Consider the following 14,665-nt stretch of genomic DNA (forward strand, 5'->3'; position numbering starts at 1 on the left):
CCTGGACTATTGCAACAGCCTTTTGGAACTTCTTTCCCCTAACCATCCCCAGCTCCTGCCCACCTCTCTCAGCTCACTCTCCACTGGGAAAAAGACCAAACAGGTACATTAGATAATGCCACTAGCCGCCTTGAAACTGCTCTAGATGAAGTCCAAGTTCTTCACCTGGGCTAAGCCCCGTTATGATTTGCTCCCTGCTCATCACTCCGAACCTGCCCTTTTGCCATCTATTTCCTTGCCTGCAAATGAAAATTGCTGCTTCTAAAAATCACTGTGTGTTTTCAGTGGAAGCAAGGATATTAAATTCCCAGCCAGGTGCTTCAACTCCATCTTGGATGGAAGAATATGGATTCTTTCAGTTCCGGCCACAGAAGCAGTGAAAAGGATGAAGGATAAAGGTAGAGCCTTTGGTGGTGTTCTCTTTAGAAAAAGAGGGGGGTGAGCCACAGATCGGAAGGAAGCAAAGAGCTGTCCCATATGGCTGGGTAATGAATAGTTTTGTATTCCGGTGATGGAGTTGAGAGCTGATTCATTCGACTACAGTGAAGTGGCCTCGGCCCCTGATGAATGGTGGCGATAAAGACGAGAGAGGGCCAGGGCTCTCTCTCACACCCGCTGGTGTGCTTGTATTTGCTGGCTCTCTCATGGGTAGATGGCACAGGGCTAAGAGCTAGGAAGATGGAAATACTCCAAACACAAGAACTTGACATTCCACCACCAATTAATGGGGACAGAACCCCTACAATAATAGAAACAAGGCCCTGAGCTCATGCCTTTGAAGACTTGCTTTTGAAAACAGACAAACTGGGAGAAACTAGTGTGTCTGTGCTTTTGTTTTCAACATATCAGCATCTGAGTGCTACAGCGAACACTGCCAGTAGCCAATGAGGGTTGAACCGTCCGAGATTGTGATTAAAATGAGCTTTAGGAAGTGCTGCCTGGCTCAAGAGAATGAATGTTGGTTTGAGACCAAACCACAAAAAAGGACACATGATTTCTACCCTCAAAAAACAAAGCACACACAAAAAAGAGGAAAACAGAGCAAGAACAGAAAAAAAAGCATACATCGTATGGGAGAAAAACAGATTTGCGCACTTAGAAGAAAAAGACCAGGGTTTTATTTTACAAATATTCATAAGGAAGACAGCTTAACAGCCATTTTCATGAGTATTGTCAGCTACTTCTTTCCACCTGTATATTTTTTTAAAACAAGAAAAACATTCTCTGCACTGTTGAAATTGAAATCGAGAGTCAAGTGGCTGATACCACAGTCCACTTTCCAAGGACATTTCGAGCCTTCTTTTGCCTCCAGTCCTGCCCCTGGGCATCTGGCTTTTGCCCTCCAGAATGGGCAAACACCTTTAATGAAAGTGAAGAAATAAGGGGTAGGGGAGGGGAAGATAACTGCTTGGTTAGCTGTCTGTCTCGTTTGTTTCACTTGTTTTCTTTCCTGGAGATCTTCCCTGCCCCTGTTTAATTACAGAGAGCAGCAGATAGGACAGCAAATGAACCTGGCTGCCAGGAAAGTTGGGCATGTCTGAGAGACTCTGCCTTCACCCTGTGAGTGGCTCTCTTCCTCCTCCCCAAAAAGCCCCAAATTAAAATTTATGCACTCAAAAATAATCACCACGGGACTGACCAAACCTGTCATCCAAATAAAGTGAGACTGGGAGGGTCAGCTCCCCAGGACAACAGCCGGAAGGAAGCTTCTCCCAGCTGATCTGAGCCAGCGCCCACTGCTCTCTGCGGCCTGGAGGCAATTCAAGTATACACTACAGACTGAGAGCCACTGTTCTGCAGGACTTGAGAAAAGGACAAGTTGTGTTGGATTGAGAGGGAAGAGGAGAGGTGGAAAGTTGGTGGGCACCCTGGGGCAGAAGAATCAAAACTAGAGATCAGAGGGGTGGAATGGTACAGTAAAACAAGGGTATTCCAGAGCTGTGCTATCCAACACAGCAGCCACCAGCCACATGCAGCAGTTTAAATGGAAATGAACAAGATGGGCTCAGCCACGCCAGCCAGGATTCTAGTGCTCACCCACTCCTCATAGCTAGTGGCTACTTCATAGGGCAGCGCAGGGTGTTTCTATCAGTGCAGAAAGTGCTACTGAGTCAGGCTGTATAGAATGCCAGTTGGTTCCACCTCCGTAAGTGGTGTGACCTTGTGTAAGTTACTGACCATCTCTGAGCCCCTGAGTCCTCCTCTGAAATGAAGCTTATAATGCCTCCTACCCGCTATGGTTAGGATGGCCTTAGAAATAAAATAACATAGGTAAATCATCTAATGCAGCCGTCCAGCGTATAGCAGGAGCTGGGGAAATGATAGGTAGTATCGTCACTTTTAGGATGTTATGAGCAGTCACTGGACGTTTCATAATGGAGTGGGCAGTGCGCATTGGCTAAGATGTACTCCTTCCTTTACAGTTCCATGGCAGGTTTCAGAGCCCCATTTTCAACAGGAAAGCCAGCAGTGCCATCACCAGGTAATACCTGCTTGTTGGCAGGCCTGAAAGGTGGCCACAGTAGTAAGAGACTTGTAGCAAGGTTATGATTCTTGAAGTCAGAAAGCTGCATATCGTGCAGAGTTGGTTCACTCTTCCTTCCTTCTTCCCTCCCTCCCTCTTTCTTTCTTTTCTTCTTTCCTCCCTTCCCCTCTTTTCCCTTCTCCCACCCTTTCCTCCTCCCCTGCTTCCTTTCCCATAAAGGCCACAATCCCTGGCACAGTCCATTTCATTAGGACTCAAGGTTTTCTTCATCTATAGAGATGTCCAAGAGATCTCATAACCTTCTCGTAAATCTCCCCGCACCCCAATAAGAAAACAAACGAAATCCAACCCAGAGTTATAGTACAACCCAAAGACACTCTTCCATGAGGCACCATCGAAGGCCAATCTGGGAAGGGGAGGAAGGGGTAAATGGTGAGAGGGCTTCATATGTGGAATTGTATTGTAACTTACTAGGAAATAGGGAGTCACTGAACGTTCTTGAGGCAGGGTGGCAAGACTATCGGGGTGCTTTAGCAAGGGGAAGCTGACATGAGAGTGTGGAATAGCAGCCAAGGGAGGAGCAACATGAATGAGAAATGCATCTCTGAGGAAACTGGAGCCACACTAAGGAAGTCTTTTGAGGCCTGTGCTCATGGTAGTGGTGACGAGAGGATGAAGGAGGATCAAGCCCATAAGAACTGGCACTAGTGTTGCCATCAGGAGCCAAAATAAAAGGTTGAGGCTCTCAGCACCAAGGCTGAATGCTCATGTGTAGTGTCCCAGAGGCCAGTTTTGCCCCTCAAATTCCTCTGAAGAGGCAAGTGGGTTCTTCATGTGGGCTTTGGACAAAGCCAGCTCTGTGAGTGAGGGATCAGAGGAGGTAAAGTACTCAGGGCAGCGGCCCCAGAACCCTTGCACAGGTCGGTTTCCCCAATTCAGGAATCACAACAAAGGCTTCCCTCCCAGATCTACTCAGACCTCCTGAGTAGAGGCCTCCAGACTTTCTAAAGCCACAGATGAGTAACATTTTTTTAAAAATGGAGGCTCCATTAGGAGTCAGACAACTTTCAACTTTGTCAAATAAAGATGTTAAAATAGAAATGCCATCCACTGTTTCAATCAGTTATAAAACAGGCTTTAATTCCAAGAAAATGGAAAAGGCCATTTTAGACTAAAGGCCAGTTTTGTAGAATGGAAATGGTTTAGCTAAAAAAAAATAAAAATAAAAAAATTTAAAAAAATAAAGAAAGAAGGAAGGAAGGAAAGGAAGAAAAAGAAAAGAAACAAAAATTCCCTGCATTTGCACTTTTCTTCCATTTCACTGTGAATGGGCAGAAATCTTGCCCCCTACAGGCAATGACCTGCAAGGCTGGTGTGTGGAGACCCCTGGTGTATGTGACATTCCAAGATGGTTCCCCATGGGGTTTGGGCTATAAGCTTCAGCCCTGAGGACCTCGAAAACCAGCTGCCCAGCTCCTAAGAGCACAAAGCTTGAAGGCTCTGGTGCGGGTGCACCCGACATGGAAGAACAGGGCAGAATAGGCTTTTTCTAACCTTCTTAAAATGCAAGTGATAAGCCACAAAGGATCTTAGAACAAATGGTCTCATATCGATATTTTCACATTCAATCATTTTATATTTAGTCTAGAGGGTTAGTGACTTTTTTTATAAGAGGAAATTGCAGCCAGAGCTAATTGCTCAATCTGAAATGTATCTGGACATTGTTTAGATGTTGGAAAGGAAACGATAACGTCGCAGAGCTTTAGCAAAGAGAAGAGCATCATTTTAGGAAAATATTTCAAGGTAAATGAGTAGGAAATATATCCCCGTATAGTTTTCAAACCTATGATGTATATCAAAAGCACCCCAATTTTGAGCTTTCCTTGACATTTTGCTTATGAGTAAAAAGCGAACGGAAATTCATCAGCTAGACTCAATCCATCCCCATGCATTGATCTGTTAGCCAATCAATGGCCATTGTAATCTGAAAAAAAAAAAAACACCAGTTTCTATGACCCTTTCCAAGTGAAGCCGTGTTCAGCTAAGCTTAATAAAGAGAAAAACAGTAAGGACCATCTGGAAAACACTCTTCCGGAGTCACGAAAGATAGTGGCAGCCTTTGCCCAACCTGCTATAAATAAGTGTCTCAGGGAAAAAAAAAAAAAAGAAACTGATTTTCAAATCTGTGTCTACTTAATACAGCTGCAATAGAGTTTATTTAGCTTTTCCCTATAGCAGGAAGACTGTTTGCATTTTTATGACAAGGGTCTAAATGTTTTTCACAGCCATTTCCATTGCCATTATTTTGAGGAACAACATACCACTCGGACCTGTCTGTTTGCTGCTGCAGCACACAGCGGTGGCCTCAGTGGCCTCTGCACCACAGAACTGGCCTCCAAAGCCCAGATTTATGATCCTGTTTCCTCTCCCAGTGTTGCAACCATCACCCGAATCCTGGCCTGTGAGGGGCTGGCAACTTAGAATGACCAAGTGTCACGTGCTGCAAATCAATTATTTATCCACCTGGGCCCAGAACACTGTGGAAGCCTGCCAGCTCACTGCCTCTCCCTTCACAATGACAATGAAGACTCAAACTGCTCTTTGAGCGAGGTTAGGACTCTCCAGTGAAGGTATATTGCTAGCTTGACAAACCCTTAAGTGCTCACCTTTGCATCTTCCACACACGACACTCTGAACTCCTGTGGACTCTGGAAAAGGTCAGCCTACCTTGGATGGCTCCAAAATGAAGCAGCCTCTATTGATTTCTGCACCAAGCACCTGCTCCTACCCTCCACCAGCATCCCCAACGCCTGCCCCACTCCGGGAGACTGGCAGGGCAGCATGATGTGAGGATACTTTCCCTGCCTGATGAGCGATCCACTTCTCTTCCCACCCCCTGTCCTCTAAACACCCATCCCATTTCTGTATATGGGCAGGCCATGGGTTACCCCATGACGCTTTCCCTGAGTAATGCAAGACTCTTCTTTCTAGCCTTTCCAGGGACTACCAGAAAGATGGCTGCGGGCTTGTCCCAGCGGCAACATTTCATCAGTTCTTCCTGCCTGTAGGCATTACTGGGCTCTAACTGCCTGAAGGAGCTCTAATGATGTCTCTTTCTTGGAGGCATTTCCCAAACCGGATTACTATAAGAAAACAATTGTGTGTAAGAGGAAATGAAATTGAGAAGGGTGGTGAGGACCACCTGAATCTGAGTGTCCAATACTTGTGAAGAATGCTTTATCTATCCACCCTTGACTCTCTCTCTCTCTCAATAGTACAGGAAAAAACAGAATTTAGTAGTGGGTAAAAGGGCTGCCACAATCTGAAATGAGTCTATTACAGTGTTACGAGCAGAGCTCTCACAAGTACACTAAAGGGCTAAATTAATTGGCTGGGGCTTAGGACTACAGGACAAATGACAGTAGGGAGGGAGTGAGAGTGGAGGAAGATGGCTGGTAGCTTTGAAGTCATGCTGGAATCAAGTGCATATGATAAAGAAATTACAGAGGAATAAACCTGTTCCCTTTATGAAAAACCAGAGAAGCTGCTATTTCTAACAATGTGCCCTCCAATTACCTGAGGCTTATTCAATTGTCCGCCTGAAAAAAGTCTCTGTGCTTATACAACCTTATAGACCCTTCCACCAATTGTGGAATTAAATCAGGCACATGACCCACTTCCAACTGTTAATTAATTGCCCCCATGAACTGTATACAGAAAAGTCAGAAGGAGAAATAGTGTCTTTTATGATTTCAAATTGACTTTTACGAAAACCACTAATTACTTTATTAAATTTTGGTCTAGACCAGTGGTTGTCAACCAGGGTAACTTTGTCCCAGAGGGGACATTTCAGAAAGTCTGGAGTGGAGGGGGAGATGCTAGTGGCATCTGGTGGGCAGAGGCCAGGGATTCTGCTAAACATGTATGGTGCGCAGGGCAGCTCCCCACAATGAAGAATGATCTGGCGCAAAATGTCAGCCAGGCCAAAGTGAGGAAACTACTCCATATCAAGCCTTTACAATTCATAATCTTGCCCATCACCACAGGGAAAAGATCCCATGTTCTCTGAACTCTAAGGGGGGTTTACATATAGTCAACTAAGTGCATGTTTACTCCTTTTCCACATCAAGGAAGTAAGTTCTTGATCTGCATCTAGGAACACTGAAGGAATACCAGGATGATGGTGGGGGTGGGTGCAGTGCACTTCAGCTGCATATTTCGTCAGTCTAAATGGATGGAAATTAATATCTCATAAACTAAAATGATTATCTAGTTATGTTCAATACAAAACCAAAAATCAATACATCGTATCTTACTTAACCTGCAATTAGAGTTGTTTTGATTTTTAAAAAAAAAAAAAAAAAAAAAATTCCCCCAGCCACTACTGTAATTATGATTTCATGTTCGAAGGGTGAACTAATGGTGGTAAATCCCTGAATTATGATTTTCATCTCAAATATAGGAGAAAGTACAGTGAGTCTACTTGTAGTAGTTGTGTAATTTCTAAATAGATGGGCTTTAGGCATAGCCGCTTTGGTTTCCAGGCGGAAGTAGAACACAGTTTTCGAGGTTAACCCGGGAAATGAGTTTTTTTTTATATTTAAAAAAAAAAAAAAAAAAAAACAACTAAAACAAGGACATGCCATTCTGTCCCATTTCTTGCTAGCTTGGTACACACTTCTGAGCATAAGGTAATAAAAAAACAAACAAGCAGACAAAAACCTTTCTTCTTTAAAGCAGATTTTTCTAGAGCATGAAAAGCTTCCTGAATCATTCCATTTTATTTACTGTCGATTCAATCATTCTTTAGTGAGCAAAACATGCAGCCCATTCTCTTGGTTATGCTTGCCTGGCTTTCCAAATGCCCTCAAAACTAGGATGATGAATCACACACTTTGGCCCCACTGTGCCAATTAACAGCAAGCAAAAGAATTCCACGCAGCCGAGATAGGACTTTCTGCCTGGTGTGAGCATGTTGGGAGGGGTGGGGACAGGGGAAGCTTCAGCCAATTGCTTTCAGAGGGTCTTAAGAGCAGGTGTTGTGATTCCCTAAATTCCTTTAGTTCTGGAACATTTTGTGAGCCTCTAGCTTGGGGCGTGTGGGGGGCTTTGGCCAGGGGGAAATCCATGTTCCTACAGTCAGCCTAGAGCTTCTAGGACAAAACCATGAAGGAAAGAATGGCTGACAGCTACACTATTTCGACCCTTCTAGGCCTCCGTTCCTTTCTCTGAATTATAAGGCAAAAGTGGTTGTACACACAAAGGCAAAAATAATAACAACAACAAAAACGCCCAAACACACCCAGTCTTGGCTGCCAGCGTGGCCCGATTCTGCTGCTGAAAAAGAACAGTTGCTACAGTGCAGCTGGAGGAGCTTTTCCAGGGAGCTGGTAATACCCTGGCTGTTAATGAATTATTTTTCGCCAGAATGTCGGATTCTTCCTGTGCTCCAGTAAACAGTCTGCTTCTGCCATGGGAAACAAAACGAGCTCCTTGCAAGGAGCCCAACGAGGTCAGCCAAGGGTCCCCCGTGGGGGCAGCCCCTTCAGGAGCCAGAGCCCCAGGCGCCTGCCCTATAAATCACTGCAGTCCCAAGTTCATTATTCCAGCCCTCTCCGTCTATTCACACCATGCCCAGCGCCCAGGGAAGGGCTCCCACATGAGTGACCATGACTGACATGATAACCTGATGCCAGCCACAGCCTTGCCCCAATCCCTTCCGCTTTCCTCTGGTCAGGTGTCCTCACCTGCAGCTCTGTGGCTGGGTGAAATTGGATTTGCTTGCATTTATCCTGTCTCCCTCACAGAAATGTTATTTATGTCCTTGTCTTGTTCTCATCGAGCTGCCATGAAATGCCATAGGGCGGGCGCCACCACGCCCGAGCTGCCATGAAATGACTGTGCATCCTCTTTTCTCCTTTCTCTTCATTATGGGTGGTCCCAGGCCCAAATAACCCACTTGCACCATGAGGGTGTCCACTGGAGACATTGTTCTCCAAGCACAATTCTCTGGAAAGAATATAATTTTAATGCTGCCACTAGACCTGGAGTCAAGGAAGTCACTGGCTCAGTCAGGAAGCGACTCTCCAGTGGATGAAGAGGGAGGGCAGCCTGGAGTGGGCTGAGTGGGGTGAAGGGTGGGAAGGGGCCATTTTGTTCAGGTCAGTCCTGCTGTGCCTGTCCCCAGCCCCCACTCCACCTTGCTATCTCCATTAGCTTCCTAGAACCTGCCTTCTTCATGGGACAGGACTGAGCAAACATGCTCATGGTTAGGCTGGAAGGGGACCCCCTCAAAAATGGCACCTTAGCTACCCCAAATCAAAATCGCCTGACGCTGGGTTGTTGTGGCTGGGGGGGGGGGGAACCCCCCCCCTGAGTCAGTGCCCTGCCTCCCACCTGCCATTGAGATGGAGGCCATTTATGCCCTCTGGAGGTGCTGTGAGAAGTCAAAGTCACAAGGTTGGAGGTCAGTGTGTGACAGAGAAGCACTGTCTAACGGAAATACATATGTAAGTTTACGTTTTCTAATAGGCGCATTAAAAACGTACACAGGTGATATCAATGTTAACACTGTATCTTATTTCACCAAGACAGTCAAGTGTCACTTACCAACAGGGATACTTTCTAAGAAATACATCATTAGGCAATTTGGTTGTGTGAACATCATAGTGTACTTACACAAGCCTATGACACACTTAAGCTAGATGGTATAGTCTATTATAATCTTACGGGACCACTGTTGTATATGTATATCCGTCATGGAGCAAACCATTGTTATTTAGTGCATGGCTGTGTATTCAAAATATTATCATTTCGCAATGTGATTAATATAAGATTATGAATGAGCTATTTTGTATTTTTACACTAAGTTTTAGAAATCCAGCACACATGTTATATAGCACATCCTAATTTGGACTAGGCCACCTTGCAAGTGCTATATAGCCACAGGGGGCTAGTTGCTACTGCATGACACAGTGCAGACGTAAGACACTTCCATCATCATAGGCAGTTTTATTAGACAGTGCTGTGCTGATAGAATAAAAAGCCATGGGAATATCCAGCAGGTAATGAGGTTAAGGCGGCTGGATCCCATAGGGTGACAGCAACGGTTCAAGTCCCAGACCCAGTGGTGTGACAACTATTCAGGGCACATGTGTGTGCATGTCTAAAATTCCTAAAGGAGAATGGAGGATTGTGGTGTGGCCATTTCCCCTGGGACGTGATTTCTCTTTTTATCTCTCTATCTCTCTCTGGTGACTGCACACACCCTATAGCAAACCTAAAAAGAAAGACAAAGCTGTGGGAAGAGGAGTGACAGGTATGAGTAGGGTGTGCTCCAAAATTCTCTAGAATTACGGAGTTGTTAGAGCTAGTAATTATAGCAAAAATTAGAACTATATGGATTGGGATGTACTAGGAGCCAAGCCCTACCTTGATGTGGAGATTAAAATGGGCTTTTATGCATTGTCTACAATGGTAAATTCATCTAAATTCATCTGTTGACATCATAATTCTTGGATGACAGTATTAGAAAGTGGGGTCTTTGGAAGGTGATTAGGTCATGAGGGCAGAGTCCTCATGAATGGAATTAACGCCTTTATAAAGTAGACTCCTGAGAACTCTCCTGCCCCTTGCACCATGTGAAGACACAATGAGAAGGCACAGTGCATGAACAGGAAGTAGGCCCTTAGCAGACACTGCCTTCATCTTGACCTCATCCTCCAGAACTGTGAGAAATAAATTTCTGTTGTTTATAAGCCACCAAGTTTTTTTGTATTTTATTATAGCAGCCAAAGGGACTAAGACTGATCATGCCTCAGTTGTGGGGGGCTGCCCCACAGCAGTGGAGAGGCCAGCGAGAATGATCATTGTTCAAGGCATCTGCGAGTTGCATCACCTCCATCTGAGCTGTTCTGGTTGTGCAGGGCAGGGGCTGGGACAGGAGATCACTAAAGTCATGTACTTTTTTCTATAACAATTCTGGGGTTGCAATCTAATTTGGTGCAGCAGATACAAATGTGATCAAATTACATGTGCCTGTGTCTGCACGTGCATGTGTGTTCATGTGTGTTTTCTTGGCTAGAGAGAGGAGGGTCGTGTGTGAGATCCAGAAGTATGAATGTGGCCACCAAAATCACCTCCTCACTAGTGCCATCAGAACACAGGGGAGCAGTAGACTCAAGAGGCTCATCAAAACTGGTGAGCCATGGAGGCTTTGTGTCTGGAAAGAACAAGACGATGGGCACTCAGGCAGATGATCAGGTGGGAGGAAGAAGAGGTAATCGGAATCATTCTCCAAAGACTAGAACTACCAACTCTACAGCAAGGATGTCACCCTGATCCCCAAATCACGCTTAATTCAGAATCTCACAGAGGCTTCTGTGCATGGGAATAGTGCAATAAGCCATCTTCCCCTCTCCCAGAGAGGCTTATTCTCTGAAGGCCCCTCACATTCTGATCAGGGCGGCAGCATAGTCAGAAGTAGCTTATACATGAATTCAAATCCCAGCTCTCGCAATGGCTCCAGAATTTCTAAGGGGTTAAAGGCTACCATGTGACAAGAAGGGGGCTAAGGGGACTACTTTGGCAATGTATTGGGTTATCAGAAAAGTCCTAATGCACTTTTGCATTGAAAAATACAGGAAAATACATCATGACTCTTCTGGCAACCCAAGAGCAAGTCTCCTTCTTACATCACTTCAAGTATTTGTTTATTTGAGACAGTTGAGTCAAAAATACTCATCCACCCTTTGGTTCCACCACAGACCTATGGGTTAATTTTTTAACCTGTGTGAGCCTCAGTTCTCCTCATTTACAAGATGGGCATATTGCCCATCTCACATGGATGTTGTAAGGATTAAATCAGGGCTTGTCACCTTGGAACTACAAATGGGCTAAAACTGGAGCACGGCCTCAGGAATTTTGAGTCTCCAACCAACCATACAAATCTCTGCTGGTTTTCTCCTCCTCACTCTCCCCACCCCCATACACAATGTTTACACCTCACTTCCCCCATCATTCACTCAATAAGCTCCTGCATTTAGTCTCTCAACTCATGTATTACACAATAGTTGGCTGTTGGGGATTCAAAGATGAAAAGGTAGTCTTTCCATCTGAGATATTGGATGGTCGGGAAAGTCATGACATATTTTTTCTATGCAAAAATGCATCATGACTTTTCCAACAGCCTAACAGCTGGGGACTATTCTGGTTCCATCTACTTTGCACAAGCATGCACGGTGGGTGAAGGGGCTGTCTCCCTGGTGGGCTCCCCGCACCCATATCCACCAATTAGGTATCATATTTTGTGAAGGGAAGAGGCTGAGGACTCTGACTTTGGGGAGAAACAAATAAGACACTTGGAGCAGGGGTAGAGGGACACGTTGCCACATTAAATCATAACCATCTTTTGGGACACCAAAATGGTTTATTACCTATTGATGATAAGGTGTATAGTATTCTCAGCTGGAGTGGTCTGAGGTGTACTTCATGTTTGGTAAATTTGCTCTACAAGCTAAATGATGTATAGTGATCGAATGCATAAAGTAATAAATAATAATAATAAATTAAAAATTAAAAAATCATAACCACCAAAATCTGGAATCAGATTGGCCACTAGAAATTCCTGCGAGCCTCAGATTCCTTATCTATGGAATGACACTTCCATCGTAGGGTTGCTGAGAAGGTTTCCCACAGGTGACATGCCTGGCAGACAGAGGGCAACAACTGGCAGTTCCTCCCAATGTATTTCCCTCCTCTGCCTTCCTCCCCAAAGTCTAAGGGCAGGGGAGGAGCCAGAGAACAGACCCTTGCTATTTTCTCATTGTAGTTTCAGAGCACACCGAGACTGTCTGTGCGTGCCGAGTATCTCCTCCACTCTGGGTAAGTGGATTTGGATTTGAGAGGCTGGTCCAATCCTCAGTCTCAGGGTCATTATGGAGAGAGCCCTCTGGCTGCTGGCGCTACAGCACTGCCTACAACATCTAGTCCCACACTCCCAGCCCTCGCCTTTTCTTCTTGCAGTTCACACAGCCCCGTCTCAGTGGCTGTTTTCTGAATACCAGATTTTGAAATCGATTTTACAGTCCTTGCCCAACTGCCCACCAAGCAAGTTCTCATGCTGGCCATTGGCATCACTTGGCAAATGTTTCCTCATTTGTTCCTGAAATATGCAGGTTTCCCTGGGCCAAACCTCCTTGCTGCAGATCTGGGCTTCTTGACATAATAAAGGGACCCCCTGTGTGGCTGAATGGCCCCCTGAGCTGGTGCTGAAGCAGTCTGTACCCCAAGGTCTAACCTGGCTCAGGGTGCCTGGCCACCTCAGGGATGCCTGTGGTGGTCATCTGTCAGGATGAGAAGAGAATGCACATTTGCCGGACGTGTGTGTGTGTGTGTGTGGGTGTGTGTGGGGGGGGCAAGGGGGACTTCTCTGGGCCTCTAAGGGGCAGAAAAACTGGGATGCCACCATGCTTGTGATTCTATGCCTTCCAGTCCACCTCTGGCTTTTGCAAGTGGCACAAATCCCTGTGTTCCCCTGGAGAAGAAAACATGAGGGAAAAACAGTGGGTGGGAGCACAATGCCGCCCTGCTTAATGGCTTCCCCCCCCCCCAAAAAAAACCTCCCTGCTGCCCCCCTCCACGGTAACAAAGGCACATTCACACCACATTTTCAAAGTTATTACAAGTCTCTTGATCTACCAGCAAACAATTCTGGTAACTCAAAATGAGGAAGAGTGATGTCTAGAAAATAGCAAGAAAGATTCCCCCGAAAAGCACAGAAAACCTTGCCTGATGCATGGAAGGGGAAGAATTGTTTTCTCCCTGCTGGCTGCTTTTCTCTCTGTTCTAAAGAGAAGCTTCCAAGAATCAGCTAAATAAAGGGATCACACCAGAGGATTCGAGATAATGCTAAACCAACAAAAACAAAGACCCAAATGAAACAGAGCGAGCCATGAGAATACGCGGTTATCCAAACTTTGTTTGGCCATATCTATTTATCATCGCTGCACACCCGGGCTCTGCGGAATATCATTCTGTTGATGTCACTTATCCTCAGCAAAATATTTACACATCCTTCAAAAACGGTAGACGAGGGGGCCCCGGCCCTCGCACTGCCACAAGCGGCCCCGTGGCTGGGTTCTGGGTAGCTAGGGCACGACGGTGGGTGGCACCAGCGGGCACAGGTGAGAGCTACCAACAGTTCGGGGAGCGTGGCCACCCTGGCGCTGCGTCCTGCCCTGCCCACCTCTCCTCTACCTGACTCTGCAAGAAGCAGCCACCTCCCCGACATGGTGTCAGCGCCGCCTCCTCCTCCCCTGCCTTTCTCATTGATTAAGTTCTCAAACCATTGTTAAAGCCGGGTTGCTTTTCCTTGGAAAACTGGGCTAAATTCATGAAGCTTCACCCTGTCACAAAAGGAATATTCATAAAAGTTTGGCAGGCAGAAAGGGAGGCCAACCGCGTGCCAGGGGGTGGCTGGCAATCCTCTCCTCCAAAGCTACCTTCTTCCTCCGTGCCCCATCCCTCTCTCCGTCCCTCCGTCGTGCCCCAAACCTACTCCAGGGACTTCAGATAGGAAAACACAAAGCAGCAGCTGTTTGGCAACATTTCTATCCTTGCCAGCAACTGTGGTGGGATGCCATTTCCCCACCCAGGCGGAGCTTATCCTGAACAATAGTCGGGCTTTAAACGGCAAACAAGCAAACGCACCGAGCACAACCCCAACCCCGAAAAAGCCGAAGCGGAGAGAAGCAGTAACTCCCTCCGCAGCCAAAGGCGCCACCGAAATGCACGCAAAAACGCGGCGATAACGCTGCTCGGTGTCTTAACATGGCAGAAAGCCTGAGCTGGTGCGGCCACCCCGGGTCTGGGCATTGGGGGGCACCAGGGCTCCCGGAGCGCCGACGCACACTCACCCGGCTCCGGGGGATAGCGGGACTGGCCGAGCGTCACAAAGAGAAGCCCAGTGCGATCTGGCAAAACCCAACTTTCCACCCGGCTCGCCAGGGCCGCCAGATACGTCAACAGAATCCATCTTTCGAAGGGCCTTGGAAGGCGCCGGGTTTTCCGGGCCGGGGCAGAACGGCAGATCCGGAGGCGGCCCGGTGCGGTGCCCGGACACGGAGTCCGCCGTGCGCCGCCCTCTGCGCCCGGTGCCAGCGCGGGTGGCGGCCCAAAACC

General features: G+C 46.6%; 1 protein-coding gene across 1 annotated transcript in view; it reads right to left on the bottom strand.

Annotated features, from left to right (window-relative positions):
- Positions 1-14,640, bottom strand: part of RAI2 (retinoic acid induced 2) — a 64,707-nt gene extending 50,067 nt beyond the window's left edge. Inside the window, exon 1 of the mRNA XM_006157971.3 lies at positions 14,401-14,640. The gene's annotated coding sequence lies outside the window, so the exon portion shown is untranslated. The remainder of the gene's footprint in view (positions 1-14,400) is intronic.
- Between the last annotated feature and the right edge of the window lie 25 nt (positions 14,641-14,665).

The sequence above is a fragment of the Tupaia chinensis genome, unplaced genomic scaffold, assembly GCF_000334495.1.
Source record: "Tupaia chinensis unplaced genomic scaffold, TupChi_1.0 Scaffold000567_1, whole genome shotgun sequence".
Classification (NCBI taxonomy): Eukaryota; Metazoa; Chordata; class Mammalia; order Scandentia; family Tupaiidae; genus Tupaia; species Tupaia belangeri.